Raw genomic sequence first — 18,201 nt, 5'->3', positions numbered from 1 at the left:
ACACGATAAAATAGTGCTAAAATAGCAGTTTCGTACTCCAAATGGGAACCCTGTGTATCACAGGGTTTGAGTGTTAATTTAGTGTTAAGTGAACGTTAAGTGTTTGATGTTAAATTAGTATCTTTATACTTTAAGGAGGAAATGATAGACCGTATTGAATGCAACGTATTGAATGGGACAGAACAAGGCTTATCATGCTTTCCTCTCCCTAGAGTTGAAGAATTACTAAAATTGTGTAAAAAAAAAGGATAAACCATCGGAGTGTGGAAATACAGGAGGTTTTCCTAACTGGGACTTTTTCAGCTCACGACGCCCGTCCCTATAGAAAGCTGAAAAAATTTCATATTTTCTTGAGCTTTAAGATTGTACAATTCATATTCATTTCACGTGGGATGGAAATTACGTTTCCGTCTAATTAAGACATTTTTCAATGTCTTAATTAGTTCATCTACTTCATTTATACATTCTTTTATCAACGCCACAGATCTTAGAATATTTTCTATCACAGCATCTTTCTTTTCAATCAATATATTTGATTGAATAGCATCTTCTATTCTTACCATTATGCAACATATTAGTTCTGCAACTAAAAGAAAAGAAAAACTAAAAAAGAAACAAACTAAGAAAAGAAAAAACTAAAAAAGAAAAATAAAGCTAAAAAGGAAACTGTATCTATATATATAAAAATAAGTTGTATATATACATTTTTGTTTTTTTGTGGGTTTGCATTTGACGTCATTATAAGTATATAAGGCATTGTATATAACGTCATAATAAGATGACACTACAGACCGGGACACTGGGACACAAATGACGACCGGGACACAGGGAATATAAATGACGACCGGGACACTCAAAGAGAAATTACAGACCGGGACACCGGGATACAAAGGACGAGTGGGACATTGGGAATATAAATGACGATCGGGACACTCAAAGAGAAATTACATACTGGGATACCGGGACACAAATGACGACCGGGACACAGGGAATATAAATGAAGACCAGGACACAGGGACAAAACTACAACGGGGACGCCGGGGGCACAGGGGGATAAATAAATGACGACGGGGACACAGGTAATGTTCCATTAGCAATCACTATCAACAAAGCTCAAGGGCAATCGTTAGAAAAATGCGGTATAGATCTGAATACGGATTGTTTTCCCATGGACAATTATTATGTTGCATGTTCAAGAGTTGTTAGACCTAACAATCTATTTATATGGACAGACAATGGGACAGCAAAGAATGTTATATATTCACAAGTTTTGAGTAGTTAAAAATATATATATATATATATATATATATATATATATATATATATATATATATATATATATATATATATATATATATATATATATATATATATATATATATATATATATATATATATATATATATATATATATATATATATATATATCCACCTTCTTTCCAACCTTCTTTTAATCATCCAACCTTCTTTCAATCATGCAACCTTTTTTCAATCATCTAGCCTTTCTTCCATCATTAAACCTTCTTTCAATCATCCAACCTTCTTTCAATAGTCCAACCTTCTTCTTTCAATAATCCAACCATCTTTCAATCATCCAACCTTGTTTCAATCATCCAACCTTCTATCAATCATCCAGCCTTCTTTCAATCATCCAACCTTCTTTCAATAGTCCAACCTTCTTTCAATAATCCAACCTTCTTTCAATCATCCAACCTTGTTTCAATCATCCAACCTTCTATCAATCATCCAGCCTTCTTTCAATCATCCAACCTTCTTTCAATCATCCAACCTTCTATCAATCATCCAGCCTTCTTTCAATCATCCAACCTTCTTTCAATAGTCCAACCTTCTTTCAATAATCCAAACTTTTGCTGTCCCATTGTCTGTCCATATAAATAGATTGTTAGATCTACCAACTCTTGAACATGCAATATAATAATTGTCCATGGGAAAACAATCCGTATTCAGATCTATACCGCATTTTTCTAACGATTGCCCTTGAGCTTTGTTGATAGTGATTGCTAATCGAACATTCCCTGTGTCCCCGTCGTCATTTATATATCCCCTTGTGCGCCCGGCGTCCCCGTTGTAGTTTTGTCCCTGTGTCCTGGTCTTCATTTATATTCCCTGTGTCCCGGTCGTCATTTGTGTCCCGGTATCCCAATATGTAATTTCTCTTTGAGTGTCCCGATCGTCATTTATATTCCCAATGTCCAAGTCGTCATTTGTATCCCGGTGTCCCGGTCTGTAGTTTCTTTTTGAGTGTCCCGGTCGTCATTTATATCCCCTGTGTCCCGGTCGTCATTTGTGTCCCAGTGTCCCGGTCTGTAGTGTCATCTTACAATGACGTTATATACAAAGCCTTATATACTTATAATGACGTCAAATGCAAACCCTACAAAAAAACAAACATGTATATATACAACTTATTTTTATATATATAGATACAGTTTCCTTTTTAGCTTTATTTTTCTTTTTTAGTTTTTTCTTTTCTTAGTTTCTTTCTTTTTTAGTTTTTCTTTTCTTTTAGTTGCAGAACTAATATGTTGCATAATGGTAAGAATAGAAGATGCTATTCAATCAAATATATTGATTGAAAAGAAAGATGCTGTGATAGAAAATATTCTAAGATCTGTGGCGTTGATAAAAGAATGTATAAATGAAGTAGATGAACTAATTAAGACAAATATTGATTCAGATAAATTCAATAACGAAGATATCCTTGCGACGCGTGGAATCGAACCTGCGAACCTTCACTTTGAAGTGAACGCCATTGTCCAGTACGCCATCGCAAGGTATTCAAAGAATTCACACATCAAGTATATGATAGCTACCTGAACATTTCAACTGACGATATATTGATTGAGCAGAAAGATGCTGCGATATAAAATATCCTAAGAGAGCCTCATTAGTCTAAAAGATAAGCACAAGAAAATGATTGAAAGAAGAAGGTTGGATGATTTAAAGAAGGAAAGAAAGAAGGTTGTGTTTTTGAAAGAAAGTTGGATGAATGAAAAAACTTTGGCTGATTGAAAGAAGTTTAGACGATTGAAAAAAGGTTAGATGATTGAAAAAAGGTTAGATGATGAATGAAAGAACGTTGGATGATTGTAAGAAGGCTAGATGATTGAAAAAAGTTTGGATGATTGAAAAAAGGAATGAAACAAGGTTGTGTGTTTGAAAGAAAGTTGGATGATTGAAAGAATTTTGGGTGATTGAAAGAAGGTTAGACGATTGAAGAAAGGTTAGATGATTGAAAAAAGGCTGGATGATTGATAAAAGTTCAGCTGTCCGAAAGAAGATTGGAAAATTGAAAGAAACGTTGTATAATTGAAAGAAAGGCTGTATAATTGAAAGAAGGTTGGATGATTGAAAGAAGGTTGGATGATTGAAAGAAAGCTGGATGATTGAAAGAAGGTTGGATGATTGAAAGAAGGTTGGATGATTGAAAGAAGGCTGGATGATTGAAAGAAGGTTGGATGATTGAAACAAGGTTGGATGATTGAAAGAAGGTTGGATTATTGAAAGAAGGTTGGACTATTGAAAGAAGGTTGGATGATTGAAAGAAGGCTGGATGATTGATAGAAGGTTGGATGATTGAAACAAGGTTGGATGATTGAAAGAAGGTTGGATTATTGAAAGAAAGTTGGATTATTGAAAAAGGTTGGATGATTGAAAGAAGGGTTAATGATGGAAGAAAGGTTAGATGATTGAAAAAAGGTTGCATGATTGAAAGAAGGTTGGATGATTGAAAGAAGGTTGGATGAAGGTGGGATGATTGAAAGAAGGCTGGATGATTGAAAGATGGTTGGATGATTAAAAAAATGTTGGATGATTCAAAGAAGGTTGGATGATTGAAAGAAGGCTGGATGATTGAAAGATTGTTGCATGATTGAAAGAAGGTTGGATGATTGAAAGAAGGTTGGATGATTATAAGAAGGTTGGATGATTGAAAGAAGACTGGATGATTGAAAGATGGTTGGATGATTGAAAAAAGGTTTGATGATTGAAAGAAGGTTGGGTGATTGAAACAAGGAATGAAAGAAGGTTGTGTGTTTTAAAGAAAGTTGGATGAATGAAAGAACTTTGGATGATTGAAAGAAGATTAGACGATTGAAGAAAGGTTGCATGATTGAAACAAGGTTGGAGAATTGATAAAATTTCGGTTTTCCGAAAGAAAATTGGAAAATTGAAAGAAACGTTGTATAATTGAAAGAAAGGTTGTATGATTGAAAGAAGGTTGGATGGTTGAAAGAAGGTTTGATGATTGAAAGAAGGTTGGATGATTGAAAGAAGGAATGAAAAAAGGTCGTGTGTTTGAAAGAAAGTTGGAAGAATGAAAGAACGTTGGATGATTGAAAGAAGGTTGGATGATTTAAAGAAGGTAGGATGATTGAAAGAACGCTGGATGATTGAAAGAAGGTTGGATGATTGAAAAAAGGTTTTAAGATCGAAAGAAGGAATGAAAGAACGTTGTGTGTTTCAAAGACAGCTGGATGATTGAAAGAACTTTGGATGATTGAAAGAAGGTTATAGACGATTGAAGAAAGGTTAGATGATTGAAAAAAAGGTCGGTTGTTCGAAAGAAGATTGGGAAATTGAAAGAAAGGTTGTGTGAATTTAAAGAAAGGTTAAATTATTAAAAAAAGATTGGATGATTGAAAGAAGGTTGGATTATTGAAAGAAGGTTGGATGATTGAAAGAAGGTTAGAAGCCATTCTTTTGTATGATTGAAAGAAAGGTTGTATGATTGAAACAAGGTTGGATTATTGAAAGAAGGTTGGATGATTGAACCTTGTTTCAATCATCCAACCTTCTATCAATCATCCAGCCTTCTTTCAATCATCCAACCTTCTATCAATCATCCAGCCTTCTTTCAATCATCCAACCTTCTTTCAATCATCCAACTTTCTTTCAATTATACAGCCTTTCTTTCAATTATACAACGTTTCTTTCAATTTTCCAATCTTCTTTCGGACAGCTGACCTTTTATCAATCATCCAGCCTGTTTTTCAATCATCTAACCTTTCTTCAATCGTCTAACCTTCTTTCAATCATCCAACTTTCTTTCAATTATACAGCCTTTCTTTCAATTATACAACGTTTCTTTCAATTTTCCAATGTTCTTTCGGACAGCTGACCTTTTATCAATCATCCAACCTGTTTTTCAATCATCTAACCTTTCTTCAATCGTCTAACCTTCTTTCAATCATCCAAAGTTCTTTCAATCATCCAACTTTCTTTCAAACACACAACCTTCTTTCATTCCTTTTTTCAATCATCCAAACTTTTTTCAATCATCCAGCCTTCTTACAATCATCCAACGTTCTTTCATTCATCATCCAACCTTTTTTCAATCATCTAACCTTTTTTCAATCGTCTAACCTTCTTTCAATCAACCAAAGTTTTTTCATTCATCCAACATTCTTTCAAAAACACTACCTTCTTTCTTTCCTTCTTTCAATCATCCAACCTTCTTCTTTCAATCATACAAACTTTCATCTTATTTCGAACAACCGACCTTTTTTCAATTATCCAACCTTTTTTCAATCATCTAACCTTTCTTCAATCTTCTAACCTTCTTTCAATCATCCAACCTTCTTTCAATAATCCAACCTTCTTTCAATCATCCAATCTTCTTTTAATCATATAACCTTTCCTTAAATTCATACAACCTTTCTTTCAATTTTCCAATCTTCTTTCGAACAACCGACCTTTTTTCAATCATCTAACCATTCTTCAATCGTCAATAACCTTCTTTCAATCATCCAAAGTTCTTTCATTCATCCAACTTTCTTTCAAACACAGAACGTTCTTTCATTCCTCCTTTCAATCTTAAAACCTTCTTTCAATCATCCAACCTTCTTTCAATCATCCAGCGTTCTTTCAATCATCCAACCTTCTTTCAATCATCCAACCTTTTTTCATTCATCCAACGTTCTTTCATTCTTCCAAGATTCTTTCAAACACACAACCTTTTTTCATTCCTTCTTTCAATCATCCAACCTTCTTTCAATCATCCAACATTCCTTCAATCATCCAACCTTCTTTCAACCATCCAATCTTTTTTCAATCACACAACCTTTCTTTCAATTATACAACGTTTCTTTCAATTTTCCAATCTTCTTTTGGAAAATCGAAATTTTATCAATCCTCCAACCTTGTTTCAATCATGCAACCTTTCTTCAATCGTCTAATCTTCGAGAAAATGAAAGTTAGTAAGCCTGAGGTCTCTGCCATGCTCAAAGAGAAAATGTTTATTGCTGGTTTGAAAAAGGTTCCACCTAGTATGACCCAGGCTGATATAGAATCTCTTGTTCCATGTGCATTAAAAGCAATAGAAATCTTTAGCTTTGACCGCTCCAAAGTGTTCAAGCTTTATTTCGGGACCAGTAAGGATCTCGAAGACTTTCTTGCAGTCTCAATCCGAATCGGTTATGAGAAGCTGCCTGCTGAAGAATTCAAATTTCTCCCAAAAAGATGTTATTCGTGCCATAGAGTTGGTCACCTAGCGACTAATTGCGTATTGACGCCTATATGTGGTCGTTGTGGTGCTTCTGATCACACATCCACGAAGGATAATTTGTGCACTAAAGATATGTACTGCATTATATGCAAAAAGAAAGGCCATACATGCTATAACATAAGATGTCCGGCTAATAAAGCGATAATCAATATGAATTCACTACCAAAATGAATCTAGAAGCCGCTTGTGCTAAGCATGCAGTTGCAACGTGGAATTTAAATGGAAATATCCTTAACCGGTCTATTTTTATCGAGGACCTTCTTTCAAGATATGATATTGTGTGTTTGCAGGAACATTTTGCAACCTCTCTCAGCCTTCCGTTATTGAACCTGTCACCAAACCATCAAGTTTTTACAGTTGCAGCCAAACGCTCTCGCACTCATGGCCGGCCATCTGGTGGCCTTGCGACTTACGTTAGATCCTCTCTATCAACTTCTATGTTTGACTCGGCATTAGACTTTCTCGCTATCAAAATGCATGATATTGTTATAGTGAATGTTTACCTCCCTACGGATTATCGTGATGATCGATCAGATAGACAGTTTGCCATAAGTATTGCAAGGCTATCCAAATGTATTGATAAAATAAAAAAGCATGGACTTTCGTGTCTGATAACAGGTGACTTTAACTGTGATCTTGAAAACCCGAGCGGCAACAACAGTTCAAGTTCTAATCGTGCTAATATGTTACTCGGTATGTTAGGTGATGAATTTATACTCGCGTCTAAGAATAAGAATTTTTCATATATTCATAATTCGGGAAGTATGTCAAACCTAGATCATGTTATGCACACTCAATCACTTACACCGAGTGAGGTTATTGTTTCTGATTCAAATTTTACATCTGACCATTTTCCATTGTTTTTCAATATTGATTTAAACAGTAGTGTTCCGCCTCCTCCTGGAAGGCTCCAGAAGCGTCCTTATTTTGTTTGTGATTGGAAACGTGCGTCTATGAGTTCATTTCAGTCGACTTGTGATGAACTTGTTTCAAAAATCCGCGTTCCTTTTGATCTTCTGATGGTTAGTTCTAAGAACCATCTGGCGGAATCACGAATTCGGTTGAATATTTATTGTGGTGAGCTTGTGCACGCATTACGTCTCGCTGAACAGTCAGCTGTACCATTTAGACGGGTGTGGCCTGGTACCGAAGTACCAGGCTGGTCTGCAAATGTTAATCTTCAAAACGCGTGTAGTTCGGCAAAATTCTGGCTTTCGGTTTGGCGTGAGGCTTGGATGTCCTCGAGACGGGTGGGTGAATAAGCTTCGAATTCCTAGTAAACGTAAATTCGCGAAAGAACTTTCACTCCACCATAGTGCAATTATTCGTTCTTCATCTCAGGCTATCCTTACCCACCCAAATAAACTTTGGTCTTCATTGTTTAAAGAAAGATCTCATGTAACAATGACCTCAATATCTCGAGATAATTGGGTTCGGCATTATAGAAATGAATTTTTGGCTCCTGATATCAAGCTACAAAAAAGCTTCGGTGTGAAACTGGATGATTTCTTCTCATGAAAGCGAGAAGAAAACAGTCTGGGTGTTAAAATTACGAGGTGTTCTATCCGTTCTGCTATTAGAAAACTAAAAAAAGAAATTGCGCGGTTGTGATGGTATATCAATTCAGCACCTGCTGTTTTGCAGCGAGCTGTTCCTTGAGCACCTTGCCCTGCTTTTTCAAATAATTTTTAACTAATAATAATAAATAATAAAATATAATATAATATATAATAATAATAATAATAAATATATTATTAAATAATAAATATATATATAATAATAATAAATAAATAATAAATAATTAATAAATAATAAAATTAAATAATAATTTTTAAATAATTTCAAATGAATTTTTGGCTCCTGATATCAAGCTACAAAAAAGCTTCGGTGTGAAACTGGATGATTTCTTCTCACGAAAGCGAGAAGAAAACAGTCCGGGTGTTAAAATTACGAGGTGTTCTATCCGTCCTGCTATTAGAAAACTAAAAAAAAAGAAATCGCGCGGTTGTGATGGTATATCAATTCAGCACCTGCTGTTTTGCAGCGAGCTGTTCCTTGAGCACCTTGCCCTGCTTTTTCAAATAATTTTTAACCTGGGTATAGTGCCTGATTCTTTTTCAATAGGAATATTAACACCTGTGCCTAAAAAGGGAAAGCCACTTAGCCAGTGCTCGTCTTTCCGACCTATAACTGTGGCTACAGTTTTTTGTAAGTTATTTGAGGCACTTATTGTCGATGAACTGCGGTCGAAATGCACAGTCCCAGACCATCAATTCGGTTTTCAGCCTAGTATTGGTAGTGGTCACGCTCTTTCTGCTCTTGTTTCGGCTTTGATAGATGCTGAGAAAAGTGGTAAGAGCATAGCTCTCGCTGCACATGATGTCAGAAGGGCCTTTGATTCACTAATTCATGAGCAGATTATTTTAGATATGGGCCTAGTATGTGTTGATCCAAGTATGTTAAACCCTTTATATGATACGTATAAAAATTTAAAAACTAGGCTTAAGCTACCAATAACACCAAACCTGACAAATAACCCGGTACTCCCCGTTGAAAAAGGTGTAAGGCAGGGTGCATTGACATCACCTACCGCATTTAATAACAGCATCGTTAAACCACAATCTAAGTCAAATCTGACATACATTCTGAGAGGAATTGATGTGTCGTTAATAAGCTATGCAGACGATGTACTTAATTTGAGCCGGCTCCTTCACGGTTTAGAGGAGAATTTTATCCAGCTTCAAGTAGAATATGGAAAAATAGGCCTTCAGTTTAACGAAAAGAAATCTGATGTGTTGTTATTTAATGCTAAGCAAGGGTCTGCTGTTGATGTTAGGCTGGGTGGTGCTACTGTTCGGCTTGCAAAACACATAGTTTATTTGGGGATCCCTATTGGTCGGTCTATGCTTGAAACACGTCATCTTTTGCAGAGTCATCTGCAGAAGCGGATCTCTTTAGCGTATAGCCGTGTTGTAGTTTATAAGCGTCAGTTTGGTCGGCGGATTTTGGCCCATCTATATAATACAATGGCACTACCTCATCATCTGTATCTAAGTCCCTTTTGGAGGATTTTCCAAAGGGAAGATAAGAAAAAATTGCGGTCTACATATTATAAATATGTAAAGTACCTCTTACAGCTTCCTCCATGGACAAGTAACCGTATTGTGACAAGTCGGTATGGGATCATCAACCATAATGAAGCAATATTAGCCCAGATCGCCAGATATAACTCTAATATTGTTACTCATCCTTGGGCAATTATTTTGAGGCAGTAGGTTTTTTTTTATTTTTTGTAGTTAGATACTCATGTGTTCTTTATTTTTCTTGTGTGTTGTGTATTCTTTTGTAGTGAGTTTTTTTTTTTTTTTTTTTTTTTTTTTTTTTTTTTTTTTTTTTTTTTTTTTTTTTTTTTGATGGGAATTAAATGTATTAAATGTAAATTAGATGTATGTATGTATTCCTGTACAGTGATATTTAAAGTTGTATGTATGCAAAAGCGGTTCAGTGCTTCATCGAATGTTCTTTATAAATTATTCCATTGTTGTAATGTTTCTTTTTTTTTTTCTCATATTCCTTTTTTTTGTCGTTTTGTCTGTATACTCCGTCTCTGTTCACTTTGTATTGTATGACGGGTTAGAAATAAAATAAATAAATAAAATAAATATATTGGGCACTATGAACTAAACTTGGTAGATGGGCTCTGCAGCTGTGCTAGCGCAACAACGCCATCTACCAGTGGTAATCCAACCTTCTTTCAATCATCCAACCTTCTTTCAATCATCCGACCTTGTTCTTTCAATCATAAGCCTTTCTTTCAATCATATAACTTTTCTTTCAATTTTCCAATCTTATTTCGAACAACCGAGCCTTTTTCAATCATTGAACCTTTTTTCAATCATCTAAACTTTCTTCAATCGTCTAACCTTCTTTCAATCATCTAACCTTCTTTCAATAATCCAATCTTCTTTCAAATATACAACCTTTCTTTCAATCATATAACCTTTCTTTCAATTTTCCAATCTTCTTTCGGATTACCGACTTTTTTCAATCATGCAACCTTTTTTCAATCATCTAACCTTTCTTAAATCGTCTAACCTTCTTTCAATCATCCAACCTTCTTTCAATCATGCAACTTTCTTTCAATCATATAACCTTTCTTTCAATTTTACAACCTTTCGGACAACCGACCTTTTTTCAATCATCCAACCTTTTTTCAATCATCTAACCTTTCTTCAATCGTCTAAACTTCTTTAAATCATCCAAAGTTCTCTCATTCATCTAACTTTCTTTCAAACACACAACCTTCTTTCATTCCTTCATTCAATCATCCAAATCATCCAACCTTCTTTCAATCATCCAGCCTTCTTTCACTAATTCAACCTTTTTCAATCATCCAACCTTATATCAGTCATCCAACCTTCTTCTTTCAATCATACAACCTTTCTTTTAATCATATAGCCTTTCTTTCAATTTTCCAATCTTATTTCGAACAACCGACCTTTTTTCATCCATCCAACCTTTTTCCAATCATCTAACCTACCTTCAATCGTCTAACCTTCTCTCAATCATCCAACGTTCTTTCATTCATCCACATTTCTTTCAACCAAAAAAACTTTCTTTCTACCCTTCTTTCAATCGTTCAAACCTTCTTTCAATCATCCTTCTAAATATCAAATTTCATTAAGATCCGATCACCCATTCGGAAGTTAAAAATCCCTCATTTTTTCTAATTTTTCTGAATTAACCCCCCCCCCCCCCCCAACTACGACAAAGGGAGCGGATCCATTCCGGTTATGTGAATCATGTATCTAGGACTTGTACTTATTTTTCCCACCAAGATCCATCCCGATCCTGTCAGGATTTAAAATAACAGCTCTGAGACACGATATCCTTCCAAACATCAAATTTCACTAAGATCTGATCAACCGTTCGTAAGTTAAAAATACTTAAACTTTTTATTATTTCCGAATAAACGGGCCTCCCACTCCCCCCCCCCACAGCTGGTCATATCGGGTAAACGACTATTTCCAAATAAGAACGATCACGCAATACCACCAACTATTAGACATAGGGAGTATCCGGGTATGCAAGTCCATAACACTGAAAACAGCATTTACAAGAATTCTATCCACGAAGAGGGGAAGTCTAAATTAATTAAAAATATCGTCTTAACCACATTTTTGCAAAAAAAGAATAATTCATTCTTACTATATTTTTTTTAGGTCATGGATATTCAGGCGAAAAAATCTTTTCTAGGAAAAATCTCTTTACATACAGATATCCAGCAGAAAAAAAAAATGATCCAAAGGACCAATTCAGGAAAATAAAAACATTCAGGCCTAAAAATATAGTATGTTAACGAATTGGACCCCACCCCAAGTTCATACTTGCGGACATCTGTTCTTTATATATTCGCAAATATGTTTATAAGGTAACAAATATAGATGACATGACAATTACATTATTTTGACTTGGATACTTGATTCAATCACTCCATATACATATTATTTTTATTTTTTTACAAGAAAATACATATGAGATATATAAAAAAAGCACTACTGTACATATTTAGTGGGAAAATTTAGGAATGTCAAAGAAAAAAATATCAAAGAAATGTCAAATTTTCAACCCCAAAACCAAAAAAAAAAACCCTGAAAACGTCTGTACACTTCCCAATAACCCTTATTATATGTAAACACTGGTTGAAGTTTGTAACTTGCAAACCCTCCCCCAGGGACTGTGGGAGGGTTCCCAGGGACCAGGGACTGTGGGAGGGGCCAGAGGAGGGACCCCTCCTCTGGCCCCTTTATTCTTCTCAAATATTATAAAATCTGGTTAGTTTCAGAAATTAAATTGCCATTTCACAAGAGTTTTTTGTAAAAAAAAAAATGCTCATATTGATCCATTTCTATCAAATTGATCCATTTCAATCAAATGAAACAATTTGGTCTAATTGATCAAATAATTATATTACGTAGTTTTCTTGCAGTCTACTATAGATTTTAACACTTTAGTTTCAAAATAAGGGTTTTGGTAACATGTCAGGCTTTTGGAGATACAAAAAATGGCAGTCAAATTTGCAAAGCTTCTTCATTACAAAAGGATTTGCGATGCATATTTGACTTTACCCCATACAGACGCGTCACCATTATATTGCAATTCAGTTGAACTTGGCAAAAAACCTACCTCTTTCTTTTAAAAAGAGCATGCGGCCTAGAAGAATGACAGTTTCAATCACAGGAGCCAGCATTAGCCTGATTGTATAGAACATATACTTTTCCTGCCATCTACTTAAGCGCTTTAAAGTTTCCGCTGATTGGAGTTCTTTTTATCCAGATTTATGTCCAGTTTCTTGAATGCTTCCATTGCATAACTAGAGAAAACAAAGTCAATATTAGTGAGGGATGAAGGGGTTGGCCAATGCGTTGTTGTATAATGTTTAAGGATTAATAAGAACTATTGCATTAGACGCTTTCTTAACGTGGTGAAGAAAATAGCATTAAATTCAAGCTATAAGAAAAAATTATACAAAGCCCTACTTTTACAGGCGCTTAGTAAGGTTTTATCACAGCATTTAAAGGAAATCATCAGTGGAATTAATAAAATAATATAATTGAAACTAGCATATTTATAAAAAGAAAATAAGCAACTTTTTGGGTTATTCGCAAAATAATGAACCTTTGGATTATTTAATAGATTAATTTCAGACAGAGAGTTCACGGAAAAAGTTCTTTCTAAGTCTTGATGTGAATTTCCTTATTTAATCTTGCACAAAAGTGAAACAGACTTCCAAAAAAGGTGGCAAAGCCTTCTGTATCTTCTAATTACAAACGAAATGTTGAATTCATAGTTGTTTACTTAGTTGCTCTCATTTCCCCATGATATAAAGACGAAAGATTTGATAAAAATATAGGCCTATCTTATCTAAAAGTCAAGATAAAAAGTATGCCAGTTTGTAACTACGTTAAATATTTTTTAGTTCCCTTTTTCCTTCTCCTCTATTCCCTTTTCCTAAAAATATAGGCCTATCTCATCTAAAAGTAAAGATAGAAAGTATGTCAGTTTGTAACTACGTTGAAAATTGTTTAGTTCCCCTTTGGATTTTTTCTCTTTTCCCTTTTCCTAAAAATATAGGCCAATCTTATCTAAAAGTAAAGATAAAAAGTATGTCAATTTGTAACTACATTGAGTAGTTTTTAGTTCTCCTTTCTGTGAAAACTACGCCCTACTTTGTGAAAACTTTGTGAAATTCCCCATCTTCCACTACTTTCCTTTTACGATTCGATGTGACAACAAAGAAGAGAATTTACGTAACGAAAATTTTTAATAATTGAATAGCAATCAAAAGTCAAATTGTAGAGGATACCGGCTTTTGGGTATGAATAGACCAGAGATGGAGCCAGGGAGACAAAAATGTTTCCATTTTGATTTCCTTGGTATTTTAAGTGTGACTGATAGCCTACTTTAGACCTGATACAAATATACGCTATACACAGAGCGTACGGAGGGTTAACAAGAATCAACTCAACACACAAAAAACTCCCTTGCATGTTTGTGTGGGAAAATTCATTTGGGTAAAAATGAGGATCTTTGTTGAGGTGGAGCGAGAGAGGCTTGGTCTAATAGAAGTAGGTGTAGGAGGAGATAACTAGTAAAAACGAACTTCATGGTAGCTATGGAAAGCACTATTGGCAAAAACAAATCAAAATTTTGTTTCCCTTTCTTAATGGGAAGAAGGGGCATATGAAAAACTTTATCCTTGTTTTAAATAATTCTTACACATTTTTTAAACTGCCCCTGTTCTGTTCGACAACTCATTGGAATCCCTAGGAGGCAAATCAGGAAAGATGTTTTCCACGATTGGGGGCATATTTGTGTCGAAATTTTTCAAACAATTTTTGACTTGAATTTTTCAATTTTTTGACTTGACTTTTAAAATTTCAGTGTCTAAATTTCAGTATTAGCTGCTTAGTTCTAATACATGTTTAAATATCTCAACTGACTTAGAGTCTACAAATATACTAAGAGTGCACTAGATCAAATTGGCTTCCAAAGGAATATTTTGATGTTTACTGGTATAAATGGTCTTTTTCTTTTTTTATGGGGTTAAGCCACATTTTCCAGCGACTGTATTTAGGACTAGTGAGTCGAAACTCAGGAATTATAACAGATAGATATGGCAAGATTGGCTCCAGAATGACATCTTGTGTTTCGGAACGATTTTAAATTTTTGCTAGTTACGAGTTAGATCATTTAAGTGAAAACAAAGAATAAGATGAGCAATTAATTTAGTGGCAAAGCACTTGATGAAATATTAAAGCACTTATTTTTCAGTTTTTCCACCGTTAAGTTATTTTATATGACATTTTGTGTATATTGAATTATCAACTTCTGAGCAGCTAAAATTTTAACTACTATCTTACCCACATCGTTCGGGCACAAAAAATGGGAATCACGGATGCAAGTTAGAACTACAGTTAATTATGTTTCAAATAAAATGGAATTTAGGTATTTAAATCTTTCTCAGCTTAAATTTGAGAACAAAATATAGGAGATTTTTTGGGGGATAAATTACAACAGGTTTTAGAAGCATTTTATTTTTTCCTTCTGAGCCTGCAAGAATAATATTAACAAATGTTCACAAAAAATTCCAAAAACTAAGCATTCTGAAAATGACAGAGTATTTTACAGAACACTGAATGATATTTTTGCAGGCCAATTTGAAGAAGCGCGTTCTAAAACGGGCTTAAAATCTGTCCATAGGTAAGTTAAATAAATCGATCAAATTAGCTCCTGAGCGATTCATTTTAAGCGCTTTTGTTCTCAATTTTTCTTTGTTCTGCTTAATGTTTATGCACAGTTCCGTAATTATTTATAAACATCATGCCGAAAATGGGCTATTCTTGTTTATTTTTCCACACACAAAACTCTCTCCTGGGGATTGTAATGTGGATTTAACTGTTTTTCGATTTTCTTTTTTTTTTCATTCGTTTTTTCAATAAACAAGCTCCTACATGATTCATTTTATACGACTTTTGTTTTTGAACATTTGTTATTCTGCTCGATGTTTATGCATAGCTCCATAGTTATGTACAAGTAGCAGGTAAGTAAACAAGCATTGTTTTGGCTGCACCAGAATTCTTCTTTGGATTCTAAGTAGTATGTTATACAATACTCCGGAAGCGACATCCTTATTTGGGCCCTATAAATATGGTCAATTGTCCAGAGGTAAGAACCTGATGACCTTTTTACTTAAGCAAAGTATAAGAGATACAATATTAGCATAATTCAGTTGGCTTCTCATTTGCATATAAGATCCTAGCAACCAACCGCAGCAACCAGATCCAATATAAGGCTAAATTTTTAATGTATTTTATGCTAATACGAAAGTAGAATTCAGAGAGAGGAAACTTTGAATATACCCTTTATCATCAAGTTTTTATTTGACAAGATATACTAGCAAAAATGGGTGGTTTGTTTACAATATTACAAGTTGATATTGGAGCTAGCAGCAGCAATGATACAAAGACAAGACTACCAAACGTAGCAGTTGAAATTACATCAAGATGTCGACTGAGCCCTGCATGGGATGAGAAGTATGCGAGATATGCGATATCAATGAACAAATTCAAATTGGAGGAGCAGTTATGTTTGGAAGCAAAACTTAATATAATGCATACAGATAAGCCTGTAACCTGCTTTAAATGCAAAAGTGAAATATACTAAGGAAAATAAATTGAATTAGTGCGTGAAAAAAGAGTGATACATTGTTGTAGTGATGCAATAAAAATGTTTCTAAATCGAAAATGTTTATTCTTATTAGATATTTTCATTAGGTTACCGTTCCTCTAGGAATATTCCTAAAGAAAAAAGAATCTTAGTTAGTCTGCAGTCATCTTTGAGAGAGTTAGGATTAAAAAATGGATAGATTTATGAAACTTAAAATCATGCAGAATTTTGTGATTTCGGAAAAGCGTCTCAATCTAAATGACCGTTTTCAAAGGTTATCTGTGCAAATGAAATATTTTCTCAAAGTAACAGGTAAGTAAATAAGTTGTGTTTTGGTTGCACCAGAATTCTTCTTTGGATTCTAAGTAGCATGCTATACAATATTCCGGAAGCGACATCCTTAATTGGGCCCTAAAGATATTGTCAGTTGTCCAGAGGTAACAACATGATGACCTACTTACATAAGTAAAGTCTAAGAGATACAATATTAGCAACAATTCAGTTGGCTTCTCATTTGCATATAAGATCCTGGCAACCAGCCATAGCAACCAGATCCAATATAAGGCTAAATTTTTAATGTATTTTATGCTAATAAGAAAGTAGAATTCAGATACAGAGAAGTTTAACTATACCCTTTATCATCAAGTTTTTATGTGACAAGATATAGAAGCAAAAATGGGTGGTTTACTTACAATATTAGAAGTGGATATTGGAGCGGCAGCAGCAATGATACAAAGTCAAGACTACTAAACGTAGTAGTTGAAATTACACCAACATGTCGACTGAGCCTTGCATGGGATGAGAATGCGAGATATGTAATGTCAATGAACAAATTCAAATTTGTTGAGCAGTTATGTTTTGCAGCAAACCTTAATATAATGCATACACATAAGCCTTCCAGCTGCTTTAGATACAGAAGCGAAATATACGAACGAAATTAAATTGAATTCGTATGTGAAAAATGAGTGATATATTGTTGTAGTTATGCAATAAAAATGTTTCTAAATCGAAAATATTTTTTCTTATTAGATATTTTCAGTAGGTTACCGTTCCTCTAGGAATATTACTATAGAAGAAAGAATCTTAGTTAGTCTCTAGTCAGCTTTGAGAGTGTTAGGATTTAAAAATGGATAGATTTATGAAACTTAAAATTATGCAGAATTTTGTGATTTTGGAAAAATGTCTCTGTCTAAATGATCGTTTTCAAAGGTTATCTGTGCAAATGAAATATTTTCTCAAAGTAACAGGTAAGTAAATAAGTTGTGTTTTGGTTGCACCAGAATTCTTCTTCATATTCTAATAGTATGCTATACAACACTCCGGAAGCGACAGCCTTATTTGTTACCAGGTTGTTACCAGAGGTAACAACCTGATGACCTACTTACACAAGTAAATAGTTCAAAAAATCCTTGACACTGAAAGTATAACATATTGTCTACTAGACACTAAAGATGAAGAGATTCTCGGCAATTCTTATGACTATGAAATTCAAAAAGCCCAAAATAATTGTGAAATCTGTCAAATTGAAGAGACATTAAAGAACTGAACTCGCAAGGATAAGAGACAGTTGCTTGTTCGCTAACGAGGATACAAAGAGTATCCTATAATACTTGCTAACGAGTATTTGTCGGAGGATTTTCCTATGGAGGAGAGAACACAGAAACGAGTCTTTCTCAGTATATGTGTTCCTCACCCAAAGGAATTAAATGGGAGGTTTTAAGGGTGACCATACTCAGTGCTACAATTGCCCAAATTCGCGTGCTACATAGGGATTTTTGGCGCTACACTGAAATATTTTTTTCCGCGTGTCGAGACGCGCATTATTTGTTTAATTGTACTTAGATTAGTTATTATGTCAATTTTTTAAAGTGCTAAATTCAATGAAGCACTTGCTACACACGATAAAATAGTGCTAAAATAGCAGTTTCGTACTCCAAATGGGAACC

The 18,201-nt window shown here is 34.4% G+C and overlaps 1 long non-coding RNA gene across 1 annotated transcript in view; it reads right to left on the bottom strand.

Annotated features, from left to right (window-relative positions):
* Nucleotides 1-18,201, bottom strand: part of LOC136028251 (uncharacterized) — a 151,311-nt gene that overhangs the window by 56,053 nt on the left and 77,057 nt on the right. The window contains exon 4 of the long non-coding RNA XR_010617777.1: nt 12,713-12,899. This is a non-coding gene — a long non-coding RNA (uncharacterized LOC136028251). The remainder of the gene's footprint in view (nt 1-12,712; nt 12,900-18,201) is intronic.

The sequence above is a fragment of the Artemia franciscana genome, chromosome 6 (assembly GCF_032884065.1).
Source record: "Artemia franciscana chromosome 6, ASM3288406v1, whole genome shotgun sequence".
Taxonomy (NCBI): domain Eukaryota; kingdom Metazoa; phylum Arthropoda; class Branchiopoda; order Anostraca; family Artemiidae; genus Artemia; species Artemia franciscana.
The sequence above is the reverse complement of the archived record's forward strand: the minus strand, read 5'-3'. Positions and strand labels throughout refer to the sequence as shown.